The sequence below is a fragment of the Dermochelys coriacea genome, chromosome 1 (assembly GCF_009764565.3).
Source record: "Dermochelys coriacea isolate rDerCor1 chromosome 1, rDerCor1.pri.v4, whole genome shotgun sequence".
Lineage (NCBI taxonomy): Eukaryota > Metazoa > Chordata > Testudines > Dermochelyidae > Dermochelys > Dermochelys coriacea.
Window position 1 is genome coordinate 175,474,851 of NC_050068.2, and position 18,605 is coordinate 175,493,455.

Consider the following 18,605-nt stretch of genomic DNA (forward strand, 5'->3'; position numbering starts at 1 on the left):
AAAAAATAAAGAACACTATGGCAGCAATGGACAATCTGGAACAGATAGACTATCAGGTAAGGAGGTGATACTGATCCACAATATTTCTGATTCCTGGCTGATGTTAGAATGGTACTGTGTTGGTGTTTGAGAAAAAAATACATGCTTGCAAGTGATGTAAAAGAAAGTTAAAAGAAAACTGAATTTTATAATGTAGGAACAAAATTTCCAACTTTGACTGTCTGAAGTTAAACATCTAAATCCTTATGTAGGCACCACAATAAAGTTGTCCTCAATTTCAGAAGTGCGGAACACTCCAAACTATGAAGTTAGTAAGTGTTGTGGATGCTCATTAACTTTGAAAATTCAACTAGTTATTTAGCTGTGTAATGAGGTGGCTTGCCCATTAAGGGTTGGGGCTATCCAACCTTCAGTACAGAATGAGCCAAACCTCAGAGGGATCAGGATGATTGCAGCCTGCTTCTGCTCTTTATAGAGCAATGCTCAGGGATTAGAGACTGGAAGTGAGCAGGATCTAGCTGCTAGATTCTAGCAGAAAGTCCTGGGAGTTTGGACTGAGTCTCCAACTAGTAGGGCCTGGGAGTGGCTTGAGAAAGCAGGAAAGGCCCCAAGCAGGAAGGCCTGGGAGGAGGAAGAAAATCCATTGTTTGTGTGAACTTTTGAGTGGACTTGAAAACTATTTTGAATGTTTGTTAATTTAATAAAGCACAACCCAAGAACGGATGGGAATTGATAACAGTACCTTCTGAGTTTCTTGAATAGCCCAAGAGGGAAAACTGAGGCAGGGTCTCTGTGGTTTGACCTAGGCCACAAGGGAGTGCATGGTAGGCAGATGGCCCAGTTACAATGTGCCTAACGGGGTTTGTTACTTAAATTTAGGCACCAGATTTGTAAATTTCCCACTTGATTTCCACAACATTAAGACACAAAAGAGCAACCTTTACTCATGCGATTAAATCTTACTTAATAAAATAACCCCATTGAAGTAAATGGAACTACTTGTATATGTATGGATTACTAGTGTAAGCACAACACCAACAGACACTGATTATGGGCAGGCGGGATAGAATCTGGGACCTCAGAGGCTAAATGCATGAGCCTTTACTGCCTGAGCTAAAAGCCACATGGCCCTTAGCTAAGTCTGTAGCAGACTCATTAATCTCTAAGTAGTTTTAGTGCCACTAGGGGGACCAAGGAGGTATGTGGGTTACATAAGGACTAAGGCACAAGACCCTCCATAGTTTTAAAAACACTGTGGAGCCCTATATCTATACAAAAATACAGCACTAAAATGTAAAGGTGAATTGCAAGCGCATAAGGAAGTCTAAAATAATTCTCTGATAAGATTCCAAAGAGCAAAAGAAGTCTACAGCCATTGTTTAAAATCTTAATTAGCACTGCGTGTGAAGTGAAATGTGAGATAATTGCAACCTCCTTTAAAGCCTGAGAAATTTGAGTTACTGACTCTTTGCCAGAGTGAGCAACATCACAACTACAATAAGCACAACTTTGAAATAAGTGTGTGTGTGCGCACAGGGTTTATTTGTACCTCAAATAATTTGTTTGTTTTACATTTTTCATGGTGTTTTTTTTTTAATTTATTGCCACAGTGCACATGTGTTGCATGCTATAAAGAAAATAGACCTGGTTAGGAATTTTTCAAAATGGCTTTTCTTCAGAAAAGTTTCCTTAGGTCCAGGGTGGAATTTCTGGTCAAAATGAGAATAAGTGAGAGAATCCCCAGAATAGACTAGTGGTTAGGGCAATCAACTGAGAGGCCCAAAGCAAGGATGTGAACCTGTCGTTCTCTATATCCCCGTTATGTGATGTACCAACCAGGTTATTCTGGGGTTGGTGTCTGTCTATGTCTCCTGTTGAAACTGTTCCACTTTGTATAAATAATTAAATATTCATTGAGCAAGAGAGAGATGGACTAACCCTGCAGCTGGCTGGTTATGGCAGTCACCTGGAATGTGAGGATCAGGCAGAACAAGGACTTGAATCTGGGTCTCCTACATACCAGCTTGTGCTATAACAACTGGGCTATTGACTATTCTGGGGAGGATGGCTCTCCTCCCCCATGCCTAGGGTGACTAGATGTCCCATTTTTATAGGGACAGTCCCGTTTTTTGGGCCTTTTTCCTATATAGGCGCCTATTACTCCCCACCCCCATCCCATTTTTTCCACAGTTGCTATCTGGTCATCCTACAGGCCCCAACCTGAAGTAGAATGGGAAAAGTTTTGGCATCTCACAAACTTTCACGTGACAGGAAAACTGTCTCTGACCTAGATCTAAAGGAAATGCAACACAAGCACTTTAGCATCTTTCCCATAGACGGAAATATATTTTAGACATATCTGCCAGTTTGACAATCCTCCGCACATGCATGAGCATGCATGCATGTATACACACACACTCAGAATAAGTGGTAGTTAGTTAGCAAAAAGCATAACCACAGCGTGACTACAGTCAGACTATTATGAAGTGTAACCATAATAATAATGTGAAAGCAACAAGGATCAGAACTGAATTGAATTTTCAAGCAAAAATTAAATAAAACTGCATCAAAAATACAACTACACTGTATTAAAAAAATCTAGTGTTTAGCAATATTTGCAAAGTGTTCTTCCTTTAAATTTTAGTCCCTGAAATTATTAGCTTATTATGAGTGACAAAAGAAAGCTACCAAGAGTTTTAAATGCTCTGGATCCAATCCAGCACACTATAGCTGTGGACTTCAGACACATCTTTTGAGAGGCAAGGCTCCAAGGCAAGATGATCCAGACCGAAGAAATGTCAGCCTGCAGTAGAAGACGCAAACCTCCCAAACAAAATGATGTGTTAAGAAGTTGTGACCCTGCTGTTAGGAGGGACCAAATCTCCCCCCTCTTTCTCTTGTCTGCCACTTCCTATGTTGACTGTCCCAACCGTACACACGCAGACTACTGAGCCCATGCACTGCCTGCAAAAATGGGATTGCAGAGCAACAGAGGAAGATAGCTGAAATAAAATCCATCGGTTTAACAATTACAAGAATAAGCTCAGCAATAAAGAAATATAAAACAAAATAGACACAAACTGTGCTTTTAGCCCTTTCATTATGTTCTGCCCTGAGCATTTGTCACTTTTTCCATTCTCCGTTGTGTCCCCTTCTTCTCGAGGCAAACACGTTATCATTTACAGTACATGTGAAATATTCACTGTAAGCTTCTTGGGGCAAAAGTTATTTTCTTATTTTATTGTATAGGTCATGCTGATACCGAATGGTAAATGCAACCAGTAATAACAATAACCCCCATTGCTCCATGAGTGACTGCATTAAGAGTGGAGTTGAACATGTTCTGATCCAGCTGATGGTTGGGACATCAATCTTTTTTTTAAAAAAAAACAACAGCTTAAAGTACTCAGAGTGGGAGGATAAGGCTCTTGCCTACTCCCTTCATTAGTGTTCTGCAAAAGGCATTCTACCCTCCCCCACTCTCTGTAGCATTATTAAGGGAGGTTGACTCCCCCTTCTGCACACATACCCGCAGTGATTTTGGGGCTCTCTTCTCAATCATTTTTTCCTTCTCATGTTATGAAGTAAGGGTTTCTTCTTTGGATTTCATGCATCTTCCCCCCTCCCTGGAGCTATCATTCAGAAATATCCTGATATTTTTGAGGCTGTAGCCCTTTTAAAATTCACCTACTGATATTCAGTAAGCCAAGGAAGAACCTACTACATCCCTGTTTGAGAATATCAGGGGATGGTCTGACTATATTTGATAAATACTGCCAACATCTGGCAACCCCTACTCAAAACCTTATGGTATTACAGTTTCAATATAATTAAGATATACCATAAATATATGAATCACTTGTTCTCTGTGAAAAAGTCATTTTCTTGATTCTACAACCATCATGAGTTAATAGAATCTCCAAACTTTACAGCATATTGCTGTCTGAAGACAGAATTGGCACACAAACCTCTCTAATTTAACTTCTTAAATTTATTATAGCTAGTGGTAGTTCCAACAAGCTAGTTTTTCAACTAGATGGAAAATATTTTAACTCATTACTGTTAGTAAAGTTACCCGCACTTTTCTTTCTATAGTTCTATTTTCCTTATTATTTGGGTAGCTGTTGTATTACAACTGATCAGAAAACAAACCTGTTAATATTGAAAGTATTTTAAAATCTTCCCAGAGAGGTTTGGGAGACTTCAAACACTTGTGAGAAATGGCTTTTGAGCATAACCTTGAGACAATTTAGGAACTATTGTTTGTTGTTGCTTCATATTATGAAAATTAAATAAGTGACTTTATGAATCTCTAAGAAAGCCAGAGTAAAAGTGTATTAAGGGATACATTAATAAAATTTTCTGAAGATATTAATTTAATCTACAAAATATGGGATCTGATATATTTAGATTAAAATTTCTTTTAGATATTCCTGTGGAATCTACTCAAAGCTAAGCATATGTTCCTCCTCTGGACATATGACAGATTTTCTGTGCAATTCAGATTTTAAAGGATTCTAAAACAATAAACAAGTTTGTATCTTTTCTACTTACACATGCTGAAACAATGCCAAAGCCACAAAAGTTATGGTTGTATAGCACTAATATGAGGCTTGTATTTCACTTTCTTCTGCTCAGATAATTTTTATTGCATGATACTGTATTGTTGAATATAGAAATAAAATTTTTAGATGCACAATGTCCTATTGTTAGAAAATTCATGCCAAATCTCTATATAAATAATTGTAAAGGTCTGCATGCCTGTAAATCAGTAAGGTATTTTCCCCTTATCAGTGACTCAGTCTATTTCAGGTGACCAATCATTATAAATTTCATTTGATGTTTGCTCTAGGTAACAACAGAATATGGGATGAGGAGCTGTAGATATAGTAAGGAATATATAATTACCTCTGATACCTACTGGGACTCAAATAGTGAAGATATCAGATGTCATTTTTTTCTCTCCAATCATGTTAATTGATTGACAAAAATATAATTTCCAGTTTGATTTCAATACGATGAGAAGAAAACCAGTAACCATACTTTTCAAGACAACATTTAGTGATCTTTATATATGCAACTATTGTTAAATTTTACATACAGTACAATCAAGTCCAAGCTTTCAAAAAAAAAAAAAAAACCACTATGATTCAGAATCCCAAAATCATGAGACTGGCTTACAAATTATGAGATTTTAAAAATCATAAAATGTTTGGTTCCTTTTATTTGCCTTCTGTTTTTTGAGTCTTTAGGATTCATATTTTCAAGATTCATCTGCTGAAAAAGTCACAAGAGAGACATTAAAGATTCACTTGCGGCTCACAAGCCTCAGTAGGAGTAAAAAATGTTCTAGATAAAGCACCCATTTTTACTTGTGTTCACATACAGAACTGAATATATGGGACACTCATGAAAGTTTTAAAAAGTCTGTAAAAATATGTTCCTTAAAATGTAGCATTCAGGGTTTTGGTTTTTTTTGGGGAGGGGCTGTTTTTTTTCAGAGGTAATTCCTGAATATTCATATCTGTAGAAAACTCTACTTCATTGTTATCCTGTATTGTGGTAGCAAGCAGAGGTCTCAATCAGCACTGGGGCCCGATTGTGTAAGATGTTGTTCAAACACATACAAAAGAATGGCACTTGGCCCAAAGAGCTCCATAACCTGTACTGAATTGTGTTATTGTCTACTTGATAATTATCATTCAAATTATTTATTTAAAGTATGCAGCAGATACATAGGAATCCCATGTATTCATTACAATGTGAAAACTACATACAAAACATGTTGATCTCTTTCTGCCTATACTACAGTAGTGTTTATGGTAGCTGTTGGGTTTTGCTGCTTCCTGCTAAGGCCACAGACACTGAAGCTCTAAGAATATACCTTCTTCTGGGACTCTCTGTGCATCTTGCACAGTCTGCCTGTTTAGACTGTATGTGCTTTGGGTTCAGGCACATGTTCTTACGAAGTGATTTGTTTGACTGACATGTTTTGCCTAGCAAGTGGAGACAACTTTATGTAAGAGGAGTCAGGTTGGAACTTGAAAAAAGCTTTCTTTTTTCCAGAGCTCTGAAAGTGATAACATTAATGATATTTGTTAACTGTTGATATTTTGTTTGATGGTGTACAAGACATAAAAAAGGTGTGGAGCAAGATTTTCAGACATAATTAGTGATTTTGGGTGCCCAACTTGAGGAAGCTTGAAGGATCCTGATTTTCAAAAAGTGCTGAGCCTCTACCTATGGAAAATCAGGCCTTTCCACCCAACCTTTGAAAATTAGGTCCTTTCAAGGTGTCTCAAGCCGGGCACTCGAAGTCACTTGTCACTTTTCTAAATATTGGCCTCATTTCCTATCAGTGAGAGATTACAATCTGAAACACAAACAAAACCAAACACGAACATTGAAGGAGAGCCAAAAATATGGTCACAACTGAGCTCTTTTTTGTTATTCAAAGAAAGAAACTGGAATGGTAACAATGGGTGGGTTTGCACTGGAAGGTCCTGTGAAAGAAGAGAGTGTTTGGAGAGACTTCAGTGAAAGGAGAAAGGTGAACCCTTGGAGTACTGGGTTGGGAGGATGTTCTAGGTGTTGAAGGTAAGAAAACATGAAGAAGAGAGTGAGAGAACTAAGAGAAGCATGAGGCTAACATTACTGACAGAGCGAAAGGGGTGAGGTGGGATACAATATGAAACGAGAAGCGAGAGAATGAGTAGAATCTATGTTAATTTGACTTCTCTTGTTTTGCCTGTCTGAAGTCTTTTTAGCTGTCTTTAGGACCTGTTCTAATGTCCACTGAAATGGATGGAAAGGCTGCTATTGATTCAGTGGGCTTTGGACCAATCCTTATATGCATTCTGGAAGTAAAAATAGTCTGTGAAAAAATACCTGTCTCTGTCCACTAATTTCTCTCCCAACAAACAAGTAACCTACTTGAGATGTCCAATGTTTTCTTGTGCTCTCGGAAGTTGAGGCAACGTAAAAGTAATGGGACTTGCCAGCTACAGAAGACCGGATTAAAACTATACTGCATTCATGCCATATGGTGCAAATTACATCATGAACACACACAACAATGGAAAACAAGTAATGAAAATCCTTTGCTGAAGCCATAATAATTTAATACAACAGTGACTAAGCAAGCAGTAATTCAAGAGGTAAAAGCTCTGAGTTCTAATATGAATCAACCTACCACTATAGGCACACTAAAAGAGACTTAAGGAGTTGATGTTCTGCCCTGAGTCATTGCTACCCGACTGCTTTTCACAACAAGCAAAACAATTAATTTTAAATATTGATTTCAATTTAACAAATCTGTATTTATTAATTTGTAAAGACACTGTTGGTTGACCCTACCTCCCTCAGTTGCTTTGCTGTCCCAATTGTATTGAAATACTACCTGTGAACTGTCAACAGGTAATACTGCTTGAGATGCTGATATACAAGTAGGAAAAGGCAGATTGACAGCAGCCAGCATGAATGGGAGAACTTACCAGGTTTGAAAAGCTATAAATACTAATACAAACTGTGGGGGGAATGAGACAACAGGAGAGCACGAGGGAAGAGAAGATGAATGAAGAGAAAGAATAAATACATATAAGCAGATTGGGAAAATAAACTCTGCTCCCAACTGGGAAAAATTTTTTGAGATGTTCATTTTTTTTAACTGGAAACTGACAACATTGGCATTTTCAACATTTTTGCAATAGATTTGCTGAAGTTTCTCTAAGAATACTACAGAAGTCCTTTAGGAATTAGTCCCTAAAATCTTAAAAATATTTCCCATCAATAAACTAACTTCTTTATATTTTTTCTTACCTGTACAATTTATCATAGTGGGCAGACCTCTGAAGAATATACGATAACAAGCTGTAAAAGAAAAAAAAAGTGTATTAAAATATAATCCACCTCTCACATCCATGAGTCTAATAGTAAATTAATAAACAGCAACAGAAGTTCCTATCATACAAATTTTGAACAGTAAAAATATACTAATCCTGGTATATCTTAAAATCCATCAAATGCCTACTTCACCAGAAGTTAGGGCCTTGGATGACCGACAGGATTTATATTAACAACAACCATCCATGATGTCTTAATGAGAAACTAATGACTGTAGTTACCAGTTGCCATGCTTATTCTTTTTGCTAATATATATATGGCAACAGCCCCATTTATTTAAGTATAAAAATGGTTCTAGAATAATTTTCCTTCTAACATTCCTAATACTCAGAGATTTTAACATCTGTTAGAAAATTTAAAACTCAACTCAACTTTTTGAAATATTGGTTTCCTCTCTCTCTCTCTCTCTCACACACACATACACACAATATCTATCTATCTATAAACACAAGTACAGGTTGCAAAGTCAAGCACTCAAAAGTTAAGCTATGCCTGAAGTAAGGCTGTTCTATGCAACCTTAAATTGGGCCCCTTATGGATATGTATTATAATACAGTCTTTAATTACATGATCACATGCTATTTTCCCCACAGGATCCCTGCTCATTTATGGATGGATGGTACTCAATTAACAAGCAGCTATTCAATATTTTGTTTTATCCATATTGTTCAATGTGTCACCATAGGCCTTATTTACTGCACATTATTCAAACCTTGCTCTGAAGACAGAATTATGAATTTTCTCATGGACTTTTCAATGGCACTCATTACTATAGTATCGGAATGTGTCACAAACATTATTATCTTCACTAATCCCCTGTGAGATAAGGGATTAGTACTTTCACCATTTTCCAAATGGAAAGCTAAGGCACTGAAAGTTGGAGGTCAAAAATTTCCATCAATTTGAGATGACTGTTGCCAATTGTGGTCGGACATATTCCTGGAGGCTTCATCATATGACATAATCTCACATGAAAAATTAGTTTTTAATTCCTGAAGACTCCAGGCCAATCCTGAAGGGTTGGCAACTATATTTGAGACACGTAGGCCCTGCTATATAATTTTTTATTTAGCATTATATAGCACTTTATATATTCACTCACAGCTCCCACTGACTTCAGTTGCAGCTGTGAATGCTCAGCACTTCTGCAAATCAGGCCCCAGGGTATCAAGTTGGGCACCCAGAAAATGAGGAACACACAGTTAGTGACCACCCATGAAAACTTTTGTTTAAGTGATTTGTTTAGCACTACGCAGGAACATTCTGGCAGAGGCAGGGATAGAATCCAATTCTCCAGGGCAGCATTCAATTGCATTAACCACAAGACCTTAATTTTCTCTTCCTGTTATCTCCTATCTTCTTCACTACACACCTTCCAACAAATGTAACAATTGAAGCAGGTGTCCTACAGACAACAGGTTCCTTCATCACACAACACTCAGTCAACCTCAGATGAAATCTTATAATGACCTTATAATAGGAAGCATCGGGCAACCTTAATAATAAGCGGTACTACTAGCCCCGCCAATAATACAGAAAGGGAACTCCTTTCCTTCCCTTCAAAAGTATAATTGTAACTGGTTTCAGTTATACTGTACTATATGTGCAAGTGTGTTCATACACACACCAGGTTATGGTGCCTAGCATTATTTAAAGAAACGAAAAACTGACTTCAGCAATGTGCGCAATTTTGGAATGGACCAATAATCAGCCATGTGCATGTACAGAAACATATCACAAACACAGTCAGTTCAACCCATCTAACTTCAGCACATAAAATACGAGCTGTTAATGGGACATATTCTCCTTTTCATTACACCAGTGTAGCTCTAACAAAATCACATGGCACTAATGTAACAGAAGAGATTTTGACCCAATATCTTATTTTTAGAACGGAGAATTGACTCAAGCAGCCCTTGCCATCTCCTCAGCTTCCTGTCTGAGATATTTTGCAGTTTCTCCTTTCCTTTTTCAGCAAGATTAATGATGGAAATTTTCTGTTCCAAATATAGTCCAAAATCTGGCAATTGAATTTGCAGGGGTGGACCCCTGAAGCTTCTCAGATCTTTTTGCAGGTGGAATTGTGCCTGCACAGACCCAAAAGCGGGAACATTTGTCACAACTAGCATAATTAGTCCAAAGAAATCCAAGAGCAGAAACAAACTGAAACCTCAGTAAAGCAAAAGTCCCATGAAAGGTCATATATGAAATATGAAGCTCCAAAATGAGAAGAGGGAAAAAAAGCACCTACCACTGCCCAGAAATTCAATGATTACTTAAAAAACGATTCATCAACACGCAAAATACATCTGTGAAAATATACCATCCAAAAGTGTAAGCAAAAATATTAGTACAAAATGAGCTAGAACTTTAGATGTGCATTTTCATGTTCAATATTCTAATTACCTTTAGGACTCCATTTTTAAAATCAGGACCAAAGGCATCTTAATTACATTTTAGCCTTAAAAATGTAATAGAAAAGTTTCCATTTTAGATGCTGCTTCTTCCCTAATACTTACTGAGACATACAAAACAATACCAATAAATGGCTAAAAATGCAGAATTAAACCCACAGTTATTTATGATGCTACAGAAATGGGCTGGGCACATAGTCACAATTTAAGCAGCCATACATGTTCTCATCACTGAATTCATATAACTGTCGGTATTAGTCTGAGCCTCCACTCTGTGAATAAAGAAAAGGAGTACTTGTGGCACCTTAGAGACTAACAAATTTATTAGAGCATAAGCTTTCGTGAGCTACAGCTCACTTCATCGGATGCATTTGGTGGAATAAACAGAGGAGAGATTTATACACACACACACAGAGAACATGAAACAATGGGTTTATCATACACACTGTAAGGAGAGTGATCACTTAAGATAAGCCATCACCAGCAGCGGGGGGGGGGGGGGGGGGGGGGGGGAAAGGAGGAAAACCTTTCATGGTGACAAGCAAGGTAGGCTAATTCCAGCAGTTAACAAGAATATCAGAGGAACAGTGGGGGGTGGGGTGGGAGGGAGAAATACCATGGGGAAATAGTTTTACTTTGTGTAATGACTCATCCATTCCTAGTCTCTATTCAAGCCTAAAGTTAATTGTATCCAGTTTGCAAATTAATTCCAATTCAGCAGTCTCTCATTGAAGTCTGTTTTTGAAGCTTTTTTGTTGAAGTATAGCCACTCTTAGGTCTGTGATCGAGTGACCAGAGAGATTGAAGTGTTCTCCAACTGGTTTTTGAATGTTATAATTCTTGACGTCTGATTTGCGTCCATTCATTCTTTTACGTAGAGACTGTCCAGTTTGGCCAATGTATATGGCAGAGGGGCATTGCTGGCACATGATGGCATATATCACTTTGGTAGATGCGCAGGTGAAGGAGCCTCTCATAGTGTGGCTGATGTGATTAGGCCCTATGATGGTGTCCCCTGAATAGATATGTGGACAGAGTTGGCAACGGGCTTTGTTGCAAGGATAGGTTCCTGGGTTAGTGGTTCTGTTGTGTGGTGTGTGGTTGCTGGTGAGTATTTGCTTCAGATTGGGGGGCTGTCTGTAAGCAAGGACTGCTCTGTCTCCCAAGATCTGTGAGAGTGATGGGTCGTCCTTCAGGATAGGTTGTAGATCCTTGATGATGCGTTGGAGAGGTTTTAGTTGGGGGCTGAAGGTGATGGCTAGTGGTGTTCTGTTATTTTCTTTGTTGGGCCTGTCCTGTAGTAGGTGACTTCTGGGTACTCTTCTGGCTCTGTCAATCTGTTTCTTCACTTCAGCAGGTGGGTATTGTAGTTGTAGGAATGCATGATAGAGATCTTGTAGGTGTTTGTCTCTGTCTGAGGGGTTGGAGCAAATGCGGTTATATCGTAGCGCTTGGCTGTAGACAATGGATCGAGTGGTATGATCTGGATGAAAGCTAGAGGCATGTAGGTAGGAATAGCGGTCAGTAGGTTTCCGATATAGGGTGGTGTTTATGTGACCATCGCTTATTAGCACCGTAGTGTCCAGGAAGTGGATCTCTTGTGTGGACTGGTCCAGGCTGAGGTTGATGGTGGGATGGAAATTGTTGAAATCATGGTGGAATTCCTCAAGAGCTTCTTTTCCATGGGTCCAGATGATGAAGATGTCATCAATGTAGCGCAAGTAGAGTAGGGGCATTAGGGGATGAGAGCTGAGGAAGCGTTGTTCTAAGTCAGCCATAAAAATGTTGGCATACTGTGGGGCCATGCGGGTACCCATCGTAGTGCCGCTGATTTGAAGGTATACATTGTCACCAAATGTGAAATAGTTATGGGTCAGGACAAAGTCACAAAGTTCAGCCACCAGGTTAGCCGTGACAGTATCGGGGATACTGTTCCTGACGGCTTGTAGTCCATCTTTGTGTGGAATGTTGGTGTAGAGGGCTTCTACATCCATAGTGGCTAGGATGGTGTTTTTAGGAAGATCACCAATGGACTGTAGTTTCCTCAGGAAGTCAGTGGTGTCTCGAAGATAGCTGGGAGTGCTGGTAACGAAAGGCCTGAGGAGGGAGTCTACATAGCCAGACAATCCTGCTGTCAGGGTGCCAATGCCTGAGATGATGGGGCGTCCAGGATTTCCAGGTTTATGGATCTTGGGTAGCAGATAGAATACCCCAGGTCGGGGCTCCAGGGGTGTGTCTGTGCGGATTACAGTGTGTATGATAAACCCATTGTTTCATGTTCTGTGTGTGTGTGTGTATATAAATCTCTCCTCTGTTTTTTCCACCAAATGCATCCGATGAAGTGAGCTGTAGCTCACGAAAGCTTATGCTCTAATAAATTTGTTAGTCTCTAAGGTGCCACAAGTACTCCTTTTCTTTTTGCGAATACAGACTAACACGGCTGCTACTCTGAAACCACTCTGTGAATAGGTCAGTACCGGCCTTTTTCTTTCTTAGTTGTACAAAGTTATATACAAACTTGATTCTGCTAGCAGTGAGTGTTTTGACATTGGTTTCATTTTGAATAGTATCAGGCCCTACATTTCCCCATTCTTTCCATTATCCTCACTGATATTGCATTGACTCTTTGAGTCTATAAAAATGTTTACTGGAGGTGTGTTTCAGCAATGACTCATTTAAATTCTTCTCACAAAAAATGTTTTCAGAATGTGCTATGGGGCATTTAAATCTAAAATCCATAAGATTCTAATCATGTGGGTGAAAGCATATACTGTATGATAAGACGATCAGCTTGTAAGATTATGCAATGGATTTTATGGTTATCCTACTCTCTTGGAAGAGGCCTACAGTGTCAACATCATTGCTTAAGCATATATTTACACAAAGATTGTTAATACTCTCATCTAGTGTTGCTAATAAAAGCCCCATACACATTCTACCTGGATATCAATATTGAGGGGACAGGGGAAGGAGAACACAAAAACTGTGGAAAAGAAAGATGAATAAGGATTGGATGAATAATAAATCAAAGGTTGTAATACCTTTCTCCTCTAAGAATTCAGGACTTGCTTTACAGAATCCGTTTCTTTGAAGTTTCATATAAAAACAAAATTGGAACAGGTCTCACAGCAATTAAGAAAACAAATCCAGAACGAAGAACACCATCCAACCCATTAAGTCTTGCTGTAGGTTGGAAAAAGTCATCCAAATGCTTCTTGAAATTCTAGAACATGGGTCTCAAACATGCGGCCCGTGGGCTGCCGAGGGGTTATTTTGTGTGGCCCACCAGCTCCCCATGCCCCCACCAGCATTTATCTAGAGGAAGGAGTTGGAATGGGGGCAGGGAAGGGGTGGGAAGAGGCGGAGCAGGGGCGGGGCCTCATGGAAGGGGTGGAGTGGGAGGGGCCAGGGCAGCGGTGTCGGGGTCAGTGGTGTGGCCCTTGGGCCAACCTCATGTGGCTCTCGTGGTCATTTGAGTTTGAGACCCCTGCCCTAGAAGCTCTTGGGAATGTCTGTCCCACCTCCTGAACATAATTGATTGTGTATATACACAAGGAACAACAAATTTGAGTCTTTTTCAGTAATGATGGTTGTAATATGTCTGTACATACAGTACAGCTTTTTATTAGGAACAAGATGGAGAGCTAATTCTTAAACAAATACCTGCATTTAAAGAATCCCTACAAAAATTCTGTTGAAAAAAATAGGAAACTTTTGTTCTTTCGTGCAAATTTGTCTTTCTACTTCAAGGAATCCATCAGTTTAGAACAGAGGTTTTTTTGGTTTTTGTCTGCATAGTTGTTGGGATTGAATTCCTTCAATGGGGGATTACTATCTTTTTAATAACTGACACAATTTTGGAATTCTCCTTCAGGTTGCCACAGAATTTACATTTCTATATTTTAGGAATTCTACAGAGCTCTTCTTCTCAGAAGAATGGAGATTCTCAATCAACAATCATCCCCATGAATTTCAGGATTGGGAAGGCCTGTTTCTCTTCACACTTTCCCATTTTAAAGGCAGCCTTGGTACTTTCACAGTATAATTCCCACAATCTAAAAGGCCTCTTTGATCTTGCTTATCAGTTTCTCCATGAATTCAAAAGCTGACCTCCTGGTTTAGAATCTGGCTCATACCATCAACAGGAATTCAGAGCGGACTGTATGAAGAGCAGGGAAGAAACTTTTTATTATTTTAAATTTGCTTGATGTTCCCACCTTGTCCCTTTTTAATCTTCTATCTTCTTAGAAACAGGCACAGCTCAGGAAGAGCAGGATTCTGAGGGGTGAATTCTGAAAATCTCAGAAAACTGATAGGGACTCTCAGAGATGGATGTGGAGAACAAGAGATGCAGGAGCATGAGAATCCCTCCAATCGAAATCTCGCTGGACAGGATAGTGACACAGATTTTGCAAGGGGCTTATAGAAAGGAGGAAAGAGGAAAATATTTTAGGATCATGCTGTTCTTGGTTTTGGATTCATACCCCACATAAAAAAAAATAGTAAGAGGAACAAAAAATGCCACCATGACTAAACAACATAGTAAAAGAGGCAGTCAGAGTCAAAAAGGCATCCCTTCAAAAACCTGAAAGTCACATTCTACTGAAAACAATAGAAAAGAGCATAAACTCTGGCAAGTCAAGTGTAAAACCAAAATTAGTCAGGCCAAAAAAGAATTTGATGAGCAATAAGCAAAAAGACTCAAAAACCAACAGCAAAAGAATTTTTAAGTACATCAGAAGCAGGAAGCCTGCCAAACAATCAGTGGGGCTACAGGATGATCAAGGTGCTGAAGGAGCACTCAAGGAAGATAAGATCATAGAGGAGAAGCTAAATTATTTCTTTGCATTGGTCTTGACTACAGAGGATGTGAGGGAGATTCCCACAGCTGAGCATTCTTTCTAGGTGACAAATCTGAGGAACTGTCCCAGACTGAGGGGTCAATAGAGAAAGTTTTGGAACAAATTGAGAAATTAAACAGTAATAAGTCATCAGGACCATATGGTATTCACCCAAGAGTTCTGAAGAAATTCAAATATAAAGTTACAGAACAACTAACTGTGGCATGTAACCCATCACGTGAATCAACTTTTAGACCAGATGGCTGGAGCATAGCTAATGTGACATCAATTTTCAGAAAAGGCTCGAGAGGTAATTCTCACAATTACAGGCCGATAAGCCTAACTTCAGTACCAGACAAACTGGTTGAAACTGTAGTAAAGAACACAAGTATCAGACACATAGATGAACATGATTTTCTGGGGAAGAGTCAAAACAGCTTTTGTAAAAGGAAATCATGCCTCACCAATCTATTAGAATTCTTTGAGAGGGTCAACAAACGTGGCCTCTCACCAAAGGCTCTTAAGAAAAGTAAGCAGTCATGGGATAAGAGGGAAGGCCCTATTATGAATGAGTACTGGTTAAAAGACTGGAAACAAAGGGTTGGAATAAATGGTCAGTTTTCAGAAGGGAAAGAGGTAAATAGTGGTGTCCTCCAGGGATCTGTACTGGGAGCAGTGCTTTCTACACATTCATAAAGGTTTGGTAAAGGGATGGCAAAATTTGCAGATGATAAATAATTACTCAATATAGTTAAGACCAATACTGAGTGTGAAGAATTACAAAGGAATCTCACAAAACTAGGTGACTGGGCAACAAAATGGCAGATGAAATTCAAGGTTGAAAAATGCAAAGTATATAAATCCATGGTATGCTCACACCTTGAATACTGCATTCAATTCTGGTGCCCCCCATCTCAAAAAAGATATATTAGAAATAAAAAAGGTACAGAGAAGGACAATGAAAATGATTAAGGATATGGAACAGCTTTCCGTGTGAAGAATGAAGAGAGAATAAAAAGACTGGGATTGTTCAGTTTAGAAAAGAGATAACTAAGGAGGGATATAATAGAATCCCTATACAATCATGAATGATGAGGAGAAAGTAAATAAGAAAGTGTAATTTACCCATTCATATAACACAAAAACCAGGGGTCCCAATGAAACTAATAGGCAGCAGGTTTAAAACAAAAAAAAGGAAGTGCTTCTTCAAACAGCACACAGTCAACCTATCGAACTTATTCATAGAATCATAGATACTAAGGTCAGAAGGGACCATTCTGATCATCTAGTCTGACCTCCTGCACAATGCAGGCCACAGAATCTCACCCACTCACTCCTGCGAAAAAACTCACTTATGTCTGAGCTATTGAAGTCCTCAAATCGTGGTTTAAAGACTTCAAGGAGCAGAGAATCCTCCATCAAATGACCTGTGCCCCATGCGACAGAGGAAGGCGAAAAACCTCCAGGGCCTTTTCCAATCTGCCCTGGAGGAAAATTCCTTCCTGACCCCAAATATGGCGATCAGCTAAACCTGAGCATATGGGCAAGATTCATCAGCCAGATACTACAGAAAATTCTTTCCTGGGTAACTCAGATCCCACCCATCTAATATCCCATCACAGGCCATTAGGCCTATTTACCATGAATATTTAAAGATCAATTAATTACCAAAATCACGTTATCCCATCATACCATCTCCTCCATAAACTTATCGTGTTTAATCTTAAAGACAGATAGATCTTTTGCCCCCACTGCTTCCCTTGGAAGGCTATTCCAAAACTTCACTCCTCTGATGGTTAAAAACCTTCGTCTAATTTCAAGTCTAAACTTCCTGGTGGCCAGTTTATATCCATTTGTTCTTGTGTCCACATTGGTACTGAGCTTAAATAATTCCTCTCCCTCCCCGGTATTTATCCCTCTGATACATTTATAGAGAGAAATCATATCTCCCCTCAACCTTCTTTTAGTTAGGCTAAACAAGCCAAGCTCCTTGAGTCTCCTTTCATAAGAAAAGTTTTCCATTCCTTGGATCATCCTAGTAGCCCTTCTCTGTACCTGTTTCAGTTTGAATTCATCCTTCTTAAACATGGGAGACCAGAACTGCACACAGTATTCCAAGTGAGGTCTCACCAGTGCCTTGTATAACGGTACTAAAACCTCCTTATCCCTACTGGAAATACCTCTCCTGATGCATCTCAAGACTGCATTAGCTTTTTTCACAGCCATATCACATTGGCAGCTCATAATCATTCTATGATCAACCAATACTCCAGATGTTGTGAAGGCCAAAAATATAACTCGGTTTGAAAAAGAACTAGATAAGTTCATGGAGGACAGGTCCATCAATGACTATTAGCCAAGATAATCAGGGATGCAATCCCATGCTCTGGGTGTTCCTAAGTCTGACTGTCCATTGCTGGGACTGGATGACAGAGGTTCGATCACTTGAGAATCGTTCTGTCCTATTCATTTCCTTTGAAGCATCTGGTATTGGCCACTGTCAGAAGACAGAATACATGGACCATTGGTTTGACTCAATATGGCGATTCTTATGTTCTTATCATTGAAAGTCTTTCTTCTAATTAGTGTCCTCTGTGGGCTGGAAATAATGCCAAAAGAAGAATGGGGTCTGGGATGTTTTCTGATTGTCAGAGGGGAGCGAGGTGTGCAAAAGTACCAGTATCAGGAAGACAATCTAGCTGGCTGTGTATACAGCCTTCACCATCATAGCATTTGAGTGCCTAGAAGAGGCCTTTGCCAATATGGAGTGGGCGTGCCCCAGGAAGTTTTTAAGAAGAAAGTGGGAGAGGACCTACTTCAGCCAGGATCTGGCCACAGGACCCACTATTTACCATGTTGCTGTTTCTTGTAGTCAGAAAGGAGGATTGCTGTGTTCCAAACAGTAGGCATCCCACATGCGTGCTGTTAGTAGCTGCTGTGAAGTATGATGTGAGGCCACTTTTCCACTGGAAGTAGTGCTGGTCAAAGTGGGAACAGTGAAACGTGCTCCCTCCATTCCTCAGATAAACACAGTTGTATAGCACTGCTCTGAAGTGGTGGGGAAGTATTACATGTTCACTGCTGAGCCCTGATACACTGGGAGGCTCTGCAGGATGTGGGAGCTCTTCCCTGTGATTATTGGGAAACAGTGCTATTGGTTTTCAGGGCCCAGCTGCTTAAACAATCTCCCTAGGGACCCCATGATTTCCAGGAAGGGCATAGAAGCGACGATGTTATGGCTAAGCCGAAGAAAATTAGATGGCCTAGAGAAAGCAGCCATAGAATATTCAATAAGTTCTTTCTATCAGATGGAGGCAGAACACTATGGCAGAGCCCTGTGGCTTTAAAGAAAGGCCTGGGGCAACAAAAAGTTCAGCAGAGCTGCTTCTACACGTGCAAGGTGCAAGAGAAAACTCTTTTCCAGAACGACGGATTCCTGTGAATGAGA

The 18,605-nt window shown here is 39.5% G+C and overlaps 1 long non-coding RNA gene across 4 annotated transcripts in view; it reads right to left on the reverse strand.

The window, feature by feature from the left end:
- Window positions 1-18,605, reverse strand: part of LOC119844466 — a 323,486-nt gene that overhangs the window by 65,070 nt on the left and 239,811 nt on the right. For all 4 annotated transcript variants that reach the window (XR_006279406.1, XR_006279402.1, XR_006279403.1 and 1 more), the window contains one exon: window positions 7,819-7,869. This is a non-coding gene — a long non-coding RNA (uncharacterized LOC119844466). The remainder of the gene's footprint in view (window positions 1-7,818; window positions 7,870-18,605) is intronic.